Source organism: Cnephaeus nilssonii (genome assembly GCF_951640355.1).
Source record: "Cnephaeus nilssonii genome assembly, chromosome: 8".
NCBI classification, from domain to species: domain Eukaryota; kingdom Metazoa; phylum Chordata; class Mammalia; order Chiroptera; family Vespertilionidae; genus Cnephaeus; species Cnephaeus nilssonii.
The window spans coordinates 51852410-51872415 of NC_137079.1; positions in this window are offsets into that span (position 1 = coordinate 51852410).

The window sequence follows — 20006 nt, forward strand, 5'->3', positions numbered from 1 at the left end:
GTTGGAAATTATTTCTATTCTATTTATCATGTTGTCCAATTTAGGTATTCTGATTATATTATATCAGGCCTAAACCGGCAGTAAGACATCCCCTGAGGGAATCTGGATTGGAAAGGGTGCAGGCTGGGCTGAGGGAACCACCCCCCATGCACGAATTTTGTGCACTGGGCCTCTAGTCTATATAATAAAGAGGTAATAGGCAAATTGACTGTCACACCCTCACAAGATGGCTGCCTCCGACCAGGCTGGCGGGGGTGGGGTTAGTGAGGGACAACCAAACGATAGAGTGAACAGGCTAGGAGGGGCGGGGGTGCTGTGAGGGGCAACCAGGCCAGCAGTGGGGGCAGTTGGGGGCGACCAGGCCAACAGGGGGAAGTTAGGGGTGACCAGGCTGGCAGAGGGGGACAGTTGGGGACAGCTAGGCAGGCAGGGCAGGGGGGCAGTGAGAGGTGAGCTGGCCAGCGGGTTGGCAGTTAGGGGCAACCAGGTTGGCAGGGGTGCAGTTGGGGTGACCAGGCTGGCAGGAGGGGCAGTTGTGGGTGATCAGGCTGGCAGGCAGAGGCAGTGAAGGGTAATAAGGCTGGCAGGGGGGGCAGTTAGGGGTGACCAGGAAGGCAGGCAGGTGAGCGATTAGGAGCCAGAGGTCCAGGATTGTGAGAAGGATGTCCGACTGCCGCTTTAGGCCTGATCCCTGGAATCAGGCCAAAACCGGCAGTTGGACATCACCCAAGGGATCCCAGATTGAAGAGGGTGCAGTCTGGGCTGAGGGGACTCCCCCCATGCACGAATTTCGTGCACCAGGTCTCTAGTCCTATCTAATAAAAGAGTAATATGCAAAATGACCATCACTCCAACACACAAGATGGCTGCCCCCATGTGGTCAAAGATGGCTGCCCCCAGGTGGACACAAGATGGCTAGCAGGGGAGGGCAGTTGGAAAGGACCAGGCCTGCAAGGGAGAGCAGTTGTGGGTGATCAGGCCAGCAGGGGAGGGCAGTTGGGAGGGACCAGGCCTGCAGGGAAGAGTAGTTGGGAGGACCCAGGCCTGCAGGGGAGAGCAGTTGGGGGGGACCAGGCCTGCAGGGGAGGGCATTTAAGGGTTACCAGGCCTGCAGGGGAGGGTAGTTAGGGGCAAACAGGCTGGCCTGGGGAGCAGTTAGGCACCAATCAGGCTGGCAGGGGAGTGATTAGGGGGTGGTCAGGCCGGCAGGCAGAAGCGGTTAGGGGAAATCAGGAAGGCAGGCAGGTGAGCAGTTGGGAGCCAGCAGTCCTGGATTGTGAGAGGGATGTCCGACTGCCCATTTGGGCTCTATCCTACTGGGATCGGGCCTAAACAGGCAGTCGGGCATCCCTCGAGGGGTCCCAGATTGGAGAGGGTGCAGGCTGGGCTGAAGGACACACACACCCCGTGCACAAATTTCATGCACCAGGCTTCTAGTATACTAATAAATGGGTAATATGCTAAGTAGACCGGACATCTTCCAGACATCCTTCCAGAGAAATCCATGGTTTCAGGGCTGAGGCAGAGGCAGTTAGGGGCGACTGGGCCAGCATGGAAGGGCAGTTAGGGGTGACCAGGCCAGCAGGGGAGGGCAGATAGGGGCGATGAGGCAGGCAGGCAGAGAGGTTAGGGGCGATCAGGCTGGCAGGCAGAGAGATTAGGGCCAATCTGGCAAGCAGGCAGAGTGTTTAGGGGCATCAGGCAGGCAGGCAGAGCTGTTAGGGGCAATCAGGCAGGCAGGCAGGTGAGTGTTTAGGACCCAGCGGTCCCAGATTGCGAGAGGGATGTCTGCCCCTTATTGCCCTCCCCTGCCAGCAGTCAGACATCCCCCGAGGGGTCCTGGATTGTAGAGGGTGCAGTCTGAGCTGAGGGACTCCCCTCCCCCCCAGTACACAAATTTTGTGCACTGGGCCCTCTGGTATATATATATATATATATATATATATATATATATATATATATATAAAAGGCTAATATGCTAAGTGTCCAACCATCCTATCGGTTGCTGTGACGCGCACTGACCACCTGACCACCAGGGAGCAGACACTCAATGCAGGAACTGACATATCGTGCACTGGCATTGCAGACCTGGCGCCCACAAAGCAATATTCGGCTTCTCCCAAGTGGGACACAGGCCCTGCCACCATCCCAGAGCAACAGCCCACCAAATCACATCTGACACTTCAGAGACCCCATGGCACAAAATGCGGCCCAGAGGCCAGCCCAGCCAGGAAAGGGTCACTGTGTGCGCAGGGTAATGACGTCATGTGGCAATGCCCGGCTTCCTCTCCCTAGTGATGCCTAGCCTACTTGCGGTTTCTTCAGCCCAGAAATACGATTTGCTTTATAGCCAGGTGCAAACATTTCACACTTTAACCAAATGTCTGTGAAGCATTTTCCCATGCCTCATCTCATTTGATCCTCACAGAAGTCCTGGAGTAGGTAGATAGGAGACTCGATGGAATCCTATTTTATTTTCATTAGCCGGAAAATTGAGATTTAGAAAGTTTAGAAACTTGACCTGACTGAAAAAGAAGTAAGCAATGGTGAACCTTGAAAATGACTTCAGGTTTTCTCACTGCACAGAATATAGTCAAACACTGCTACAGTTAAATATTTTACCCTTTGCTCTTCTTGCGTGATCTACAATAATAATCTGCTTCATGTTAATATTTACTGCTGTGTTCTGACAATTACCTAAAAGAGAAGTTGGGGTACTTCACTGGACTGAAGAAAGTTTAGCTACATCAGAAAGCAGGTCTAATTAAGCAAGTTTATTCTACATCTATAAAAGGCTAAATTGACTCAAGCATGCATGATACATATAAAGCTCTCACTGGTGCCAATCACAGGCTTGTGTTTCCATCTGTCACAGTTGATCGTGAATTTGGTTGACATTTCTATTATAGAGAAAAGGCAAATAGTGATGTTAAAATATTTCTTCAAATTAATTTCCTTTCAATGTGCAGGAATCCTCCACTGGGCCACTAGTCAATAAGATTTTCCTTAACATTTATTATCCTCTATCTAATATCATTTAGCATTTTAATATGTATTATTACCATTTGTACTAAAAGTTTATAACAACTGAATTGAGTACAATAATAAGTGTTTATTTTAGCTTATACTTCAGAGTAGGCTAGTGGTTTCTTGATCTTGATTGGATAGTCTTTTCCTGCTTCTGAAAGTAGTGGGACATGAGACATGTTTTTCTCATGGTGAGCGCAAGAAAACCAAGAGCTTAAGTAGAAACATGCAAGGCACTTTCAAACCTAAGCTTAAAACTGCCTGGGAATCAAAGAATAGGAATACTAACTCTGTCCCTATAGTGGAAGGAATTTCCAATTCAAGAGTGAATAAAGGAATTAGACCAATGTGCAATCTGATCATATATATCTGTGATTTTCTTGCATTACTTTTCTCTTAGTAAAATTCTATTCCTTTATTTTGACTGATTCATTATTAATAATGCCATTTAATTCTGTTCTTATATTGTTTGAGTTTTTATATTGAAAAGTTTATGACCTTATGTTGTTTTCCACGTTGAAACCCCACATGACCTCTATTCCTTGAATTTTGCTAGAGGAGAAGAGGTTTCATCCAATGTCATGTGCAAGAGCAGAACTACTAACACTGTCTATACTTGTCTTAAATTATATCTACCAGTATTCTTTCCACTTTCTTAGAGTCTGTATCCCAGGCCCAAAGTGATGCTCTTAGTCTTTAAATGCAAACATTCAAAGCCTATACAATAAAATAGCTGTGAATTTATAGAATTGCAGACAAAATATGGACATAAGTATAATTATAATGAACAGATTTCTTTTCCTAAGAAAAGCTATACATTTATGATACCTTAGTAAAACTCAGAGTAAATTTTCCTATTTCTTAATTGGGTTTAAATTTCTATTTATACACTAAAAAATGATATGCATTAGAATTTTAAGAATCATGTATACAGGATACTTCTTATCTCTAAAAATAATTTTACATATTGTGTGTACATATATGTGTTTATGTATGTGGTGTGTGTGCATGTATTGTAAAAATCTAGGCACAAGAACTATATTTCATTATAATTTGCTGTATTAAAATAGCAATGCCTTGAAATGCCCAGAGTCTATGCAGGGGTTATCAGTAGCCTACTGAGCCCATTTTGCGTTTAGTTTTAGAAGTATTATTAACGTTTATGAACATATATTTTTAAGCAAATTGACAGTTAATTGTTAAGTTATAGATTTTAAAAACTTTCTAACCATTTGTATCTGAATTAAATAGAACTCGGTATCAGTATCATATTTGACTATTGAATTAGAAAATGTTGCAATAATTTTATTTTTCTATATTATGTATTACTATTTTATTCATTTACTTAAAATTATGTTGTCATTAAAAAATCCTAATATTTATGATCATGCCTTAGGTCTTAAATAATTGAGTCAGAAAATAAAGATATTGTGATATATCTTATGCACTGATGCAGGAAAAATCTGTCATTCCACAAACATTCATAGTGATAGCCCAAAAGTCTGAGTGTGTTATATCATGCCATGTTAGATTCTGTTCTACTTTTATAGCACCTCAAAGAAGAAAAAAACATTTTTAAATTATTCAAGCTTTCTTATTAAGTTTAACTATCTATAATAATAAAAGCATAATATGCAAATAGGCCAAACGACTGAACAGCAGAATGACCGTCCGGACAACCTTCTGGATGACCACACACTATGATATGCACTGGTGCCAGGCCAGCCAAGAGGGGTTCGATGAGATTGTTTCAGGGGGCCCTGCTATTGCCCCATGATCACCCCACAGAAGGAGGCCCAGGCCACCCTCTATGGGGCAATCAAAGGGGGGACACCGCCATAGATGGCCCCAAAGAGGGAAGCCTAGGCCACCGGCCGGCAGGGAAATCAATCAGGAGGCGGGGGAGGGGGGGCGGTCCATGATCACCCCAAAGAGGGAAACCCAGGCTACCTGTCTGGTGGCGTTGTGGTGGGTGGGCAGGGCCTCCCTCTGCAGGGCGATCAATCTGGGGGCCCCGTGATTGATTGCCCCACAGAGGGAGGCCCAGGCCAGCCAAGTGATCACACCCCACACCTGTCACCTACAGAGGGAGGCGACCAGTGGCGGGGGAGGGGGAGCTGTGCTGCATTGATAGCAAGCAGTGGCAGAGGTGGGGGCAGGGCCAGTTGCTGGCAGTGGGGGGGAAGGAAAGCCCTGATAGGCCCTGATTGCCAGCCAGGCCTAGGGACCCCACCTGAGGAGTCCCAGATTACGAGAGGGTGTAGGCCAGGCTGAGGGACACCGCCCCCCTCTGTGCACAAATTTCATGCACTGGGCCTCTAGTAAATGAATAAAATGTATTTCAATGTAATTATTATTATATATGTAAGTACATATCTATCTATCTTGTTTTCAAACTATTAGAAAACTATTACAGGCAACTACCAGATGCTGTAAGTAGATTTAAAAACAACAAAACTGTTTCAAATGAAAAATTGAAATAAGTATCATTGAGAATAATTCTTAATTATTTATATTGTTGCGTGTTGTTTTTTTTCTTTATGGATCAAAATATGTAATTTTAAATAAAAGTTGATTTTAATGGTTTGGAAAAGAGAAAAATGTGTCAATCTAACAATAAAAAGATGTGATTGAATAGACTCAACTTGTATTATTTTTAAGAAATATACTTTCTGGCTTCATTTTGATGCTAGAATATATAATAATAAGATATTATATAAAGCAAGTAAAGGGATAAAATTAAGAGAAAATTTAAAAAAAACTTTTAAATTAAAATGAAAATTATCAAATAAAAAGTATATATGTAATATTTTAAAACTAGATAAAAACTAGGTCAGATCTAGAGGAAAACATCCCTATCCATATAGGTTTTCTAACAGAATCCATATATTCTCAAGATCTCACAATGAAGAATAAGATTTGACTTTGGGTGGTGCGCATACAATGTAATATACAGATGATGTAACATAGATCTGTACATTTGAAACCTAAATACTTGTATTATCCAATGTCACCTCAATAAATTTAATTTTTTAACTGACTAAAAAAAAGAAAAAGAGAGAGAATAAAGTTTGCATTTGGAAGTCTGAGAGAATTCTGAATATCAACCCGGGCTCTACTAATCGCCTAGTTATGCATGTGAACTTGAGTAATTTGCTTAGGCTCTCTACTCTGTAATTTCTATATCTAGTGTAAGGGGTTAATAATGGTACCTGCTACTTAATTCATAGAACTGTCTATGAGATTTGAATAGTATTATAGAAAGCACTTAGAAAACAATCTAGTGCATAGGTAGGGATCAATAAAATACACAGCTAAGAAATGTTTACACAGAAAATAGCCAGGTAGAGGGGATACTTTAAAATGAAAATATTTTTTAAAGTGATCCAATGAAAATATTTTGAAAGCGATCCATGTTTTTACTTTAAATTTTCTGGTTCCCCTTGACATTTAGTAGATCACAGAAATACTACATTGCTTGATATATGTATGCTTAAAACCCATAGAGAAACTTCTATACAATTCAACTTTACTTTAGACTATATAGCATGGGATGAGGATGAGTAATTGGTGCATTTACTGTTGATACTGTGAAAATGATGCAATATGGAGGGAAAGGAGAAGGTGAGAACTATAATTTACAGAAAGCTTTACAAGTTGAGAATTTCAAATAAAGTAAAAAAATTGAATTATTGTTACAGGAGGAGAAATATAACATTAGTGAAAGAATAAGTAAACCATATAGAAAGACTATGTCATAAACTTTGCATTTAAAGAAGGGCCATGAAACATAACCAATGAGGAAGAGCAGTGGAATCTCAATTAATTTGGTTTATTCTCCCCACAAGCCCCATAAAGAAGAGGTGAAATGGCAAAGTAGGAAAAATCTATCCAAAACTTTCAGTGCCCAGAGATATTTTTAATCTTGTGATGAGGAATATAAAGTACTTTTAGTTTCTATTTATTGACCTGCTATGGTAATAGCAAAAACACCTTATTATTTACTAATTTACTCTTCATGCATAAGCAATAATAATAAATATCATGTTCTTAGCAAAGGCAACCCCTCTCCCTGCTTTTATATCTCACTCCCTCGCACATACTCAAGGACATTGTTACATTGATTCTCCCTCTCTGTCCTGTACTAATAATTCTCTCCTCTTTCGTGTTAGACATACCAGTATATAATAAATTATTTTTTTCTTCTTAAAAAATTCCTGTTCTCTTTTGGTCCTATTTTTCCTTCTAGCTAATACTCCATTTATTTCTTTTTTATAGAAAAGTTTCTTGAAAGTGTAGTATATAATTGCGCTCTTCATAAACTAGTTTTTACCTGCAAACTGCTAAAAATCCCTTTTAAAGGTCATCAATAACCTTCATGTTGGCAATTTCAATGGTCAAACTGCATTAATTTCATTTAGCTCTTTAAAAGCAACTCATATAGTGTGTTGATAACTCTATTTTTTCATTAAATTCTTTTTTAACCTGGATTCCTGAATACCACTCTAATCACTAAATTTAGGAGCGTTCCTGGGCTCAGTCCTTCAGCATGATTATTTATTATTATCTACCCTCACTCTCTAGACTAATTCATGTAGTTCCATGATTTAAATATTACCTAAATGCTAAGTCCTGGATTTGTGTATTCCATCTTGTTCCTTCTCTCTTTCACCTATCCTATGCCTACTTGCCTTCTCCACTTACGCATCTAATAGTCATTGCAAATTTAGCCTACATACAAAAACTGAGCTCTGTTCATACATGCAACTACCATATAAACATATTCTGGCAAATGTTGCAATACCTTATTTCTATTATCTGATTTAACTTAAGAAAAAAATAAATAGGGGTGCATACATACATATTTTCATTGTTAGAACATGTCTTGCATGTGTCTTTCAATAGACTCAAGCACATCCTTTCACCAAACTGACTAGTGTAATTAGGAATACTACTTTCAGTGTAATATCTCACTCTCATTTCTGAAGTACTCTAAGGAATGAATGTTGGTTAACTAAAGTAGGCTGCATTCATGATCTGCTTCTCCCTTGAAAATACAATATTTTCTGGGAAATTTTGTACAAGGAAGTCATATGACTATGATTTATAAATATTAGATTTAAATATTAAATCTACAGAGTATATTCCAAGCTAATTTTTAAATAAAAATCCTCTTCTAGTTCAGATTAAAACCTTCTGTTAGAATTCTAGGAATTAAAATAAAAGATGCAGGACTAGAAGGATCTCAAGGATCGCTGTAGTACTGAGAGCCAGGACCACACACAAAGTTGTTTGTGCTCAGGCACTTAGGTCATTCCTAGTGGAAACTTCATACTTCTCATATCAATAATTAATAATTTACTCTCTTCATATATACGTATATACATATATGTTTATATAAATGTGCATTTATATAAACATGCATTTATATAAACATATTGGTATTTGTATATATATATATATATATATATATATATATATATATATATATATGTGTGTGTGTGTGTGTGTGTGTGTGTATTTGTGCACATTGAAAAGAAATTAATCAGAAGAAATATTTTAGAGGCCAGGAGGGAGGGACTGCTGGAGGGCACCAGGGCGTGTCCAGTGAGTCTCGCCCAGTCCCAATCTGGGGCCATCTCACCCAGTCCCCATAGGGGCCTATCGGGGTTGCCCGGCCAGGGAGGGACCGCAGGAGGGCTCCAGGGTATGTCCAGCCCATCTCACCCAGTCCCAATCGGCCAGACCCCAGCAGCAAGCTAACCTACTAGTTGGAGCTAACTTACTAGTTGGAGCCCCCTAGAAGTCAGTGGGAATCATAGCGAGTGGTTGAGTGATTCATTGGAAACTTAGCATATTAGGCTTTTATATAGAGAGATATATATACAATAATCCCCCCCAGTTACCCACAGTTTTATTTTCTTTGGTTATAGTTACCTATGAAAAACAGCAAACTGAAAATATTAAATAAAAATATCAGAAATAAACAATTTAGAAATTTTAAATTGCACAGTCTTCTGAGCAGCATGATGAAATCTCATACCATCTTATTCCATCCCACATGGGATGTGAGTCATACCTTTGACCAGAGTATTCACAATATATGCTACCTAACTGCAATCTGACTCTTAGTCACAAAATATTTACCAGTCCTCCTCACTTTTAATCAAATTATAATGATCATAGTCATATTCAAAAGTGTTTAAGACTCTTCAAAAGATCTGGGGATAAATAATTAGTTAGTGGCAAAGCATTCACTTCTTAAAAAAACCCAAGGATTTGACATTCCCAGCAGAAAAGTATCTTTTTCATTTGGGAGCATCAATTACTCTGACTTGTCAAACTGAACTAATTAAATATGATTACAATTTAAAGAAAAAATCTTCATAATTGATATTACAAGAAAATGTTGGTCATACAAAGTAAAAGACTTTTGAAAGTTTATAAATTAGCCTTACTTTCTAACACAATATAAAAATTACTGAGAGAAGGAAAGAAAATATACTCACTTAATTTAATTTCCTCTCTGTCATTTTTTTACTTACTTTGTTGTCTTAAAGATAACTGCATATACATGGCTTATTGACATGACACTCTGCTTTATGTTAATTTATTTACTTGTTTGTAATTGTGTCTACAATAAAAACACAACAATCCAAAATCTATGGGACACAATGAAAGCAGTCCTGAGAGGGAAGTTTATAGCTCTACAGGCCTATCTCAAAAAAAACAAGAAAAAATAGTAGTAAATCATCTAACTCTACAACTTAAAGAATTAGAAAGAGAGCAACAAAAAAAGCCCAGAGTGAGCAGAAGGAAGGAGATAATAAAGATTAGAGCAGAAATAAATGGCATAGAGACAAAAAAATAAATAAATAAAAATACAAAAGATCAATGAAATCAAGAGCTGGTTTTTTGAAAGGAAAAACAAGATTGATGAACCTCTAGCCAGGCTCACCAAGAAGCAAAGAGAGTGCCCAAATAAACAAAATCAGAAATGAAAGAGGCGAAGTAACAACTGACCCCACAGAAATACAAAGGATTGTTAAAAAATACTGTGAACAACTCTATTACAACAACATGGAGGAAATGGACATATTCCTAGAAAAATACAAAACTTCCAAAATTCAATCAGGAAGAATCTAAAAATCTCAACAGGCTGATAACTATGGAAGAAGTTGAAGCAGTCATCAAAAAGCTTCCAGCAAAAAAAAAAAAAAAAAAAAAAAAAAGCCCATGGCCAGATGGCTTCACAGGGAAGTTTTTCCAAACATTCAAAGAACTAAAACCTATCCTCCTCAGACTATTCCAAAAAATTCAAGAGGATGGAACACTTTCAAGCTCATTCTATGAAGCCAGCATCACCCTAATCATAAAATCAGATAAAGACAACACAATGAAAGAGAATTACAGGCCAATATCCCTCATGAAAATAGATGCCAAAATCCTCAACAAAATTCTAGCAAATCAGATCCAGCAGTACATCAGAAAGATCATACACCATGGCCAAGTAGGATTTATCCCAGGGATGCAAAGATGGTATAATATCCACAAATCAATAAACATGATATATCACATAAACAAATTGAGAGATAAAAATCACATAGTCATATCAATTGATGCAGAAAAAGCATTTGACAAAATTCAACACCCTTTCTTGATAAAAACTCTCAGCAAGGTGGGAATAGAAGGATCATACCTCAACATAATAAAAGCCATATGTGACAAACCCACAGTCAACATTATACTCAATGGGCAAAAACTAAAACCATTTCTCCTAAGAACAGAAAGCCCACTCTCACCACTCCTGTTTGACATAATACTGAAAGTACTAGCCATTGCGATTAGACAAGAAGAAGAAATAAAAGGAGTTTAATTACTATTATTTGATTAAAATTAAGATATAACTATATTTTATAGGCATCCAAATTGGAAGAGAAGAAGTAAAACTGTCCTTATTTGCAGATGACATGATACTGTACATAGAAAACCCTAAAGACTCCATCAAAAAAATTATTAGACTTAATAAATGAATTCAGCAATGTAGCAGGATACAAAATTAACACCAAGAAATCTATGGCATTTCTATACACCAATAGTGAACTTATAGAAAGGGAGACTAAAAGAGCAATCCCATTTACCATCGCATCAAAAAAATTAAGATACCTAGGAATAAACCTAACTAAGGAGGTAAAAGACCTATACGCGGGAAACTATAGGACACTAAAAAAAGAGATAGAGGAAGACATAAACAGGTGGAAGAATATACCATGTTCATGGATTGGTAGAATCAACATCATTAAAATGTCCATACTACCCAAAGCAATCTATAGATTCAATGAAATCCCCATTAAAATACCAACGGCATATTTCACAGACCTACAACGAACTTTCCAAAAATTTATCTGGAATAAAAAAAGACCCCAAATAGCCACAGTAATCCTGAGAAAGAAGAACAAAGTAGGTGGGATCTCAGATATCAATCTGTATTACAAAGCCACTGTTCTCAAAATAGCCTGGTACTGGCACAAGAACAGACATATAGGTCAATGGAATAGAATAGACAACCCAGAAATCGACCCAAACCACTATGCTCAATTAATATTTGACAAAGGAGGCAAGAGCATACAATGGAGTCAAGACAGTCCCTTCAATAAATGGTGTTGGGAAAATTGGACAGATACATGCAAAAAATGAAACTAGACCACCAACTTACATCATACACAAAAATAAACTCAAAATGGATAAAGGACTTATACTTAGATGGGAAACCATAAAAATATTAGAGGAATCCACAGGCAGCAAAATCTCAAACATATGATGAAGCAATATCTTCACCGATACCTCTCCTGGGGCAATGGGAACTAAAGAGAAAATAAACAAATGAGACTACATCAAAATAAAAAGCTTTTGCACAGCAAAAGAAACCATCAACAAAACAACAAGAAAGCCCACTGCATGGGAGAACATATTTGCCAATGTTATCACCGATAAGGGTTTAATCTCCAAGATTTACAGGGAACTCATACAACTTAAAAAAAGGAAGATAAACAACGCAATCAAAAAATGGGCAACGGACCTAAATGTATTTGTGTCTACATGTAAGCCCTGTGTTTATGTAAACAGTCATCTGATGATGGATTGGATTTTATCTGAGATGTGTTCCTATGTATGTTTATGTGAGTGCAAAAGGGAATTTTTGTGTGCGTAAGAATAGTTTTATGATTAATTAAATTTGCTTGAGATGGTTGGTTATATTAGAATATTATTTAAAATTAATGTGGTTCATAGCCTTTTAAATATATACTCAGAAGCAGTTTGATGGTATATCTTCATAATCTAATATAGAAAATAAAAGGGTTCCATTTAGAAGTCTTTACATTTTTTGTATCATACCCTCCCCCCCTCCTTTTTTTTTTTCGTTGTGGAAGCATACATTCTGGTATAGCTACCATTTTAAGTAGGCTGGATTATTCTGAAGTTAAGGCAAAGCGACATTATGCCACCTGAATTTCTCTTCTTTAGAGACCCTGTCTTTCAGTTTCAGTGTCATGCTTCCAATGCTATTCACTTTAATATTTCCTTCTTGAAGTAAAGGAAGGTATCTGAACCTCCCACTTTGTGAGAACAGCTCACTTCCATGTTCAGGAAAGGTTATCTTATATAGAGTTGGAAGATGTAGAGAAAATAACAGTATTTCCTTATCAGGTTTGGGGGTCTCATAGATATTATTAGGGTCTAATTCCTAAATATGTGAGTCCTACTGTTCTCAATTATATTATGTTAATTTTATCTATACATGATGGTACTGTTTAATTACTATTATTTGATTAAAATTAAGATATAACTATATTTTATAGGTACATCTCTAAACAGATGAACAAATATAAAATTATTCAGAACTTCATTGTTAGTCATCCTACAGGATTAAAAATAATTTAAATAAATTTATATTTTAAATAAGTTTAAAAATTAATAATACATTAAATTTCCAGTCTTTTCCTTAATAATTTATTTTGAATGTTAGAAATTTCTCTAGTTCACTATGAGTTCACTAAACTATCATTCTATGTTATTAAAGCTTTTAATATACCTCTTATTTAAATTGGACATCATTTTACAAAACTGTTTAAATTAGAATATTTTTATACATTTGAAAAGCAAACCATCACTACAATTTGAATAATCTCTGCTTTTCTGTTTTTCTGGGATGCTCTATTTTACCACATGTATAAGATATTTCATCATTAGGTGTTTGTTATACCAGGTAATCTTGAAGACCCAAGCTATGCAGTAGTTAAAAACAACAACTCTATTTTATTTTAGAATTTATTATATTTCCTTAGAAGGATGTAGAGAATAAAATAACACAATATACTTAATATGACAATTAGTAATTAATAAAACAAGGTAAAGTAAAATAAAATATGTGAGGAACTTCCTTTTTACATAAGCTCACCAAGGCAGTCGTACCATATGAAAAATTACGCTGTTTCTGCAGTATTTATTCTATTATCGCTCTAGTTTCCTTTTCAAATATGAGTACAAAAGTCTTTTTAATTGCTATAGTTTAATATTTTGAAAAAATTTTAATGATATTAATTCTTTTTTACCTTTATTTGAAAATATTGCTCCTTGTTTCTTTTTTGTTGTAATGTAACTTTACTGAGTGTGCCAAAACACACACACATACAGACACACACTGAGACACACGAGACTTAAACTAGAATTTCAATAATTTTATCACTTAATTTGCTAATTTACAATCAACTCATTTTTAAAAAAAATATATTTTCTTGATTTTTTACAGAGAGGAAGGGAGAGAGGGATAGAGAGTCAGAAACATCGATGGGAGAGAAACATCGATCAGCTGCCTCCTGCATGCCCCCCACTGGGGATGTGCCCGCAACCAAGGTACATGCCCTTGACCGGAATCGAACCTGGGACCCTTCAGTCTGCAGGCCGACGCTCTATCCACTGAGCCAAACCGGTTAGGGCACAATCAACTCATTTTTATTTTACAATATTTAATTTTTACATTTAGAAACTCTAGAAAAATTATAACTATTTATGGTGATAGATATTAATATTGTTATTATAGTGATCAGTTTGCAATATAGTATATAAATATTAGATAATTATGTTGTACACCTGAAACAGATATAATGTTACATATTAGCTATATCTCAATTAAAAAAAAAAAAGCACACCCCCAGAGATAAGTTTTATGGAGCAAGGGCTATATCACATCCTTGGAACTTTAAAAAGATAAGATTCCCTCAATAGATATTTGATAAATAAATATCTACAAAAGAAAAAGAAAATAATTTCTGGATGCTCTCCCACTTATCCACATACTATATTTTTAAGCTTCTAATAAAGGTGTTTCTCATATTCACACTATCTCATAAGTGCTCTTTATATTGATTTTACATTTTTCTGCTAGGAAAAATTAAATGTCCTATACTTGCTCTGTAGAAAGTACATTTTATAGGCTTATTTTAAATACTGACATCTTGCCCTAGCTGATTTAGCTCAGTGGATAGAGTGTCAGCCTGTGGACTGAAGGGTCTTTGGTTTGATTCTAGTCAAAGGCACATGACCAGGTTGCAGGCTCAATCCCCAGGACGGGGAGTGCAGGATGCAGTCAATCAATAATTCTCTCATCATTGATGTTTCTATCTCTCTTCCTCTCCCTTCCTCTCTGAAATCAATAAAAATATGTTTTTTTTAAAAGAAATACTGACATCTTGCTGAATATATTATTTGTATTAAATTTCTGGATCATCCCTTATCCCAAATATTTTATGTATGGTATATCATCCGTTTTGTGAGCCTTTGTGTGTGTATGTGCAAGCATCTATATATATAAAAAGCTCAGTGACTGGCCGACCGGCCAGAAGGTATGACGCGCACTGACCTCTGGGGGCCAGACACTCAACACAGGAGCTGCGGAGCTGAGGTGACTTGGCAGCAGCAGTTCTCAGGTGAAGCATCCCGGAACCAGAGAGGAGGGAGCCTGATTACGGGGTTTGTCACCCGAGAACCACCCTCTCGGAATCGGGGATCCCTCGAGGATATGTCAGAGAGCCGGTTTTGGCCCAACCCCTGTAGGCCAGGCCGAGGGACCCCACCTGCCAGAGAGACCCCGCTCACTCCACAGATGCCCTCTGAGCCAGGGCACCACCCTAGGTGTGGCAGGCCAGGGAGGGACCGCGGAAGGTTGGCTCCAGGGCATATCCAGACAGTCTAGCCCCAGTCCTGCCCCACCAGCCACCTTTTAATTAATTTCCTTTCATTGTGCACGAGTCCATGCATCTGGGCATTAGTCCTAATATATAAAAAGCCAGGGGCTGTCACAACTGAAACAATAGTATGGATGACTGAACAACAGGTTGCATGGGGCAATCAGGACAGCAGGGGGGTTAGTGAGGGACGACCAAATGACTGTACAGCAGGCTGCGTGGGGTGACCAGACCATCGGGGGGGGGGGGGGGGCAGGCAGTTATGGGTGATCAAGCCATTGCAGGAGCAGTTAGGGGCAACCAGGTTGGCAGGGGGGGGCAGTTGGGGACAATCAGGCAGGCAGGCAGGTGAGCAATTAGGAGCCAGCAGTCCCAGATTGTGAGAGGGATGTCTGACTGCCGGTTTAGGCCCGATCCCGGGGATCGGGCCTAAACTGGCCGTCAGACATCCCCCGAGGGTCCTGGATTGGAGAGGGTGCAGGCTGGGCCGAGGGAACCCCCCCTGCATGAATTTCATGTACTGGACCTCTAGTATTGATATATTTGTATCTGATTTTTTTCACTATGTATGACTGCATTCCTAAAATATTTAAATATTAATTGTAATATTGAGAATTTTTTAGTTCATACTGTTCTACACTTGTGAATTAATATGAGGTATTCCTTTAGCCAATACATAGTGCACAGAACATAAAAAGGGCATTCCTTCATGTAAGCTCCCCTAGGCATAGTATCCCTTTAATTGTAATATACATGGCTATTCTCTTCTGGCTGCTACTAGCTTCTAACACTATTCTACTATTTATCTGCCCATATGATCTTTGGATTTCATGTTAAATTTCCTGTCACAGTCTTGCCATTTGGATGTGGAAACATATTGAGGTTTTACTTTGCTTCTAGCATACACTTAGTTGGAAAGGACTTTGTACTCTGATGTTATCCACTTCATTAGCTTCTGTTAGGCATGCTGTCCAATTAAGCCTTGGCTCAGAGACTCAACTTTGTACAACTCCATTCAGCCAGCATTGCTATGTCATCAGATAATTAAAAGTATTTTGGTGAAAGGCTGCTTGGAATTTTTGTATAAAATTTACAAATAAACATTAAATTGTGATCAGTATACAGGTAAATTGCATTTTATTCTCTTTAAAATATATTTGATAGGAATAACTAATTATAACAAATAATTAAAAATAATTGACACAAAACATGATATATTAAAATTTCAAACTATATTAAGTAGCATGTCCATACCCTAAGGCAACCCAAGAGGGATGAGAAACATCACAGAGCCGATTTAAGACATTACAAGAAATTTATATTAATTCCTACTGCTTTATAAATCTGTTACATCTTTTTGTAAATTAACAAATGATATTCAGGGCCTTCTCAGCTTATGTTAGTGCCACAAAAATACTCTTTTCTCAGCCCAAAGGTTGTTTTTCCCTGTTGTTTTTTTTTTTAAACTTCACAATTACTTTATTTTCTTGTTAAATCTGTCCTGTTAATCAGGTTCTGATTCTTTTGAAAGTTGAGGTAACTCCAATCAGGTATAATTTTTATTTGAAACTCCTCCCTAGAAGCGGAGTTAATGTGCCCAAGCAAGTTAACATAACTCCTGATCCTTAAATTTACAATTGAAATCTTATGTGTTTTGTTTGCACCTGGATTTCTAATCCTGGTTGTAAAGAAATGTGTGTGGAACCACCATCCAAAATGCTAAGTAATACATATTTTGTTAAATTCTTAATGCTAAGATATCAGATTCCATATTTTAAAAGTGCTAAGAGTTTTATCTTGATGAGTAATAAGATAGTATAATCTCTTGCAAAATCTCTCACTTATTTTTCAGATTAAAATGATTATTGTAAAACAACTAGTATTCCATGCATTATTTCAGAATCTATTTATTGTATTACTTAAAAAGTCATATATTTAGCTGAGACCGGTTTGGCTCAGTGGATAGAGTGTCGGCCTGCGAACTCAGGGGTCCCGGGTTTGATTCCGGTCAGGGGCATGTACCTTGGTTGCGGGCACATCCCCAGTGGGGGGTGTGCAGGAGGCGGCTGATCGATGTTTCTCTCTCATTGATGTTTCTAGCTCTCTATCCCTCTCTCTTCCTCTCTGTGAAAAATCAATAAAATATATTTTTTTTAAAAAGTCATATATTTAAATTTAGATTGCTTTAAAATTTTTCAGTTAAATAAAACAGTAAAAATGTAATCGAAAATAGGCAAAGGGATTTTTGAAAAATTAAGCATAATTAATATTTAGATTTTATTTCTAGGTTTACAAATAAATTGTTATATACATGTTTTTCGTTGTTGTTAATCCTTACCCAAGGACATTCTTTCCACTAAGAGAGGTGTAAGGGAGGAGGGTGTAGAGTAACATAAATATAAGAGAGCTGCATGGATTGGCTGCCTCCTGCATGCACCCGGACTGGGCCAGGGAGCGAACCCACAACCCAGGTATGCATCACTGACCAGGAATTGAACTTGCGACACTTTGGTTCAAGGCAGAAGCTCTAACCACGTAGCACACCAGCCAGGGCTATTCATGCATCTTTATAAATAATTCTGCTCATCTCTTCTACCTACTTCAGGAGACTATCTTAAACAAATAAAAAAACCATTATGCAAATACAAAGTAACAGAAAATTAGTCAGTGTGTTTTGGTGGAACAAATCATAGCTGGATTCTCATCCAGAAAAAGAAATACACTGGAGTTACTGGTCTAGTCACAGGTCACACAGAGAGGAGACTTCTCTCTTCTACCCATCCACCTCCTCAATGTCTATCTTCAAATATCTAATAGACTGTAAACATGTACATGTCCCAAGGTAAACTCTTCATCGCTTAACTGCTTCATTCCTCCATCAGCTGCTTAATTAAATTTAGTTAATGACAAATGTATACCTCTAATTGTTCAAATTTAGAATTATCTTAGAAAAACTTTCATATCTAAATCCAACCAATAAAAAATTTGTATTTGTATTGGGTGTGTTTACTAATTATATTTAAAACATACCAATTTTTCATAACTTTTGTTGCTAATGTCATAGTCAAATATATATCTCTCACCTGGATTATTGCTTTCACCTCCTATCTCTCTGCTTCCACTTTTACCCTAACTCTGCATAAATAAGTTCTCGATATTGCAACCAGAAGACCCCAAAACCATAATGACCCCCTTCCTCCATATAAAACTCAATTTAAAAAAAAATGATCCTCAGAGTGGTCCAAAAGTTTCTATTATTACCTGTTTGACTTCACTTCCTATACTTGTCGGATTGAAAAATATCTTTATATATATGCAGATTATAATATTGTGAAGTAAAACAAAGGTTAAATAATTCAAAGGAAAATATTTATATTAAATTAACAAAAGATTAATAAGCATACTTCCTGATTATAAAAAGTGAAAAATGAACCAATTCTAACATGGTTATTAAAGTTTTATTTCTTCTGAAGTTTAATACTTTATTGATAATTTAAAAAATGAACTTTGTATCCCTATTTCTATATATGTCATATTTATAGCTCATTTATTCAAGAACTACAAAATTATAAATTATCTATGCATGGTTAGAATAAAATATAATATACGTTATAAAAATCATTTATAATCTCAAATCCTCTTTTAGTAAAATTTTACAACTTTCTTTTCCTGATGCTCTTATCATTAAGTTTTTTATTTAAAAAAATCTCATATTATCAAAGAGATGGCACAGTACTTTGAGTGTAGTTTTAGGAACAAACTCAAGAACAATTGTCATTCAAAGTTATTATTAAACTAGAGGCCTGGTGCACAAATTAATGCATGAGTAGGGTCCCTAGGCCTGGTCGGCAATCAGGGCTGATAGGGGCCTTCCTTACCCCAGCTGCCAGCTGCCAGCCAGGGCCTTCCTTCATTTTGCACCACCCCCGGTGGTCAGCGCATGTCATAGCAAGGAGTCCAACTCCCGACCGACAATTTGCATATTAGCCTTTTATTATATAGGACTAGAGGTCTGATGCACAAAATTTGTGCACGAGTAGGGTCCCTAGCCCTGGCCAGAGATCAGAGTTGATGGGGGCTCCCCCTCTACCCGCCCTGCAAGGCACCTGCCTTGGCTCGACAGCCCCGCCCCCTGCTGCCACCGGTTGCCTCCCTCTGCAGGGCGATCAAGGGGGCTCCTGCTGGCACCCGCCTTGCCTGGCCTGGGGCCTGCGGGCTGGGGGCAGCTCCTGCGTTGAGCGTCTGCCCCCTGGTAGTCAGTGTGCATCATAGTGACCAGTCGTTCCACTGGCCGTTCTGCCATTTGGTTGATTTGCATATTAGGCTTTTATTATATAGGATACCTATTTTGACATGAAAAAATGTTATTAATAAAGGTTTTGAACTCAGGAATTATTTAGAGAAATTTATTCTATTAGTATGCATTCTTTTTTCCCCCTTACTAAGAGCACTCACAAAATCTTATCTGGATGTCAATCTCAGGTGACAGTTTTCAGCATTAGCAGGCAGACAAGTTTGCCAGTGTTCCAACAATTTTACTCTGCAAAATCATATGAAAAATGAAACATGTTACCAAAATTATTCCAGTCTCAAACAGTTAGAAAGAGGGTAAAAATCAAGAAAAGTCAAAAATAGCCCAAGAGACAAAAATATATGAATAAAAGTTTAGAAAGAACATCATAAAACAGAGGTGGCTCACTGTTGTTTTTCTTATTGTTTAAGAAAATAAATCGC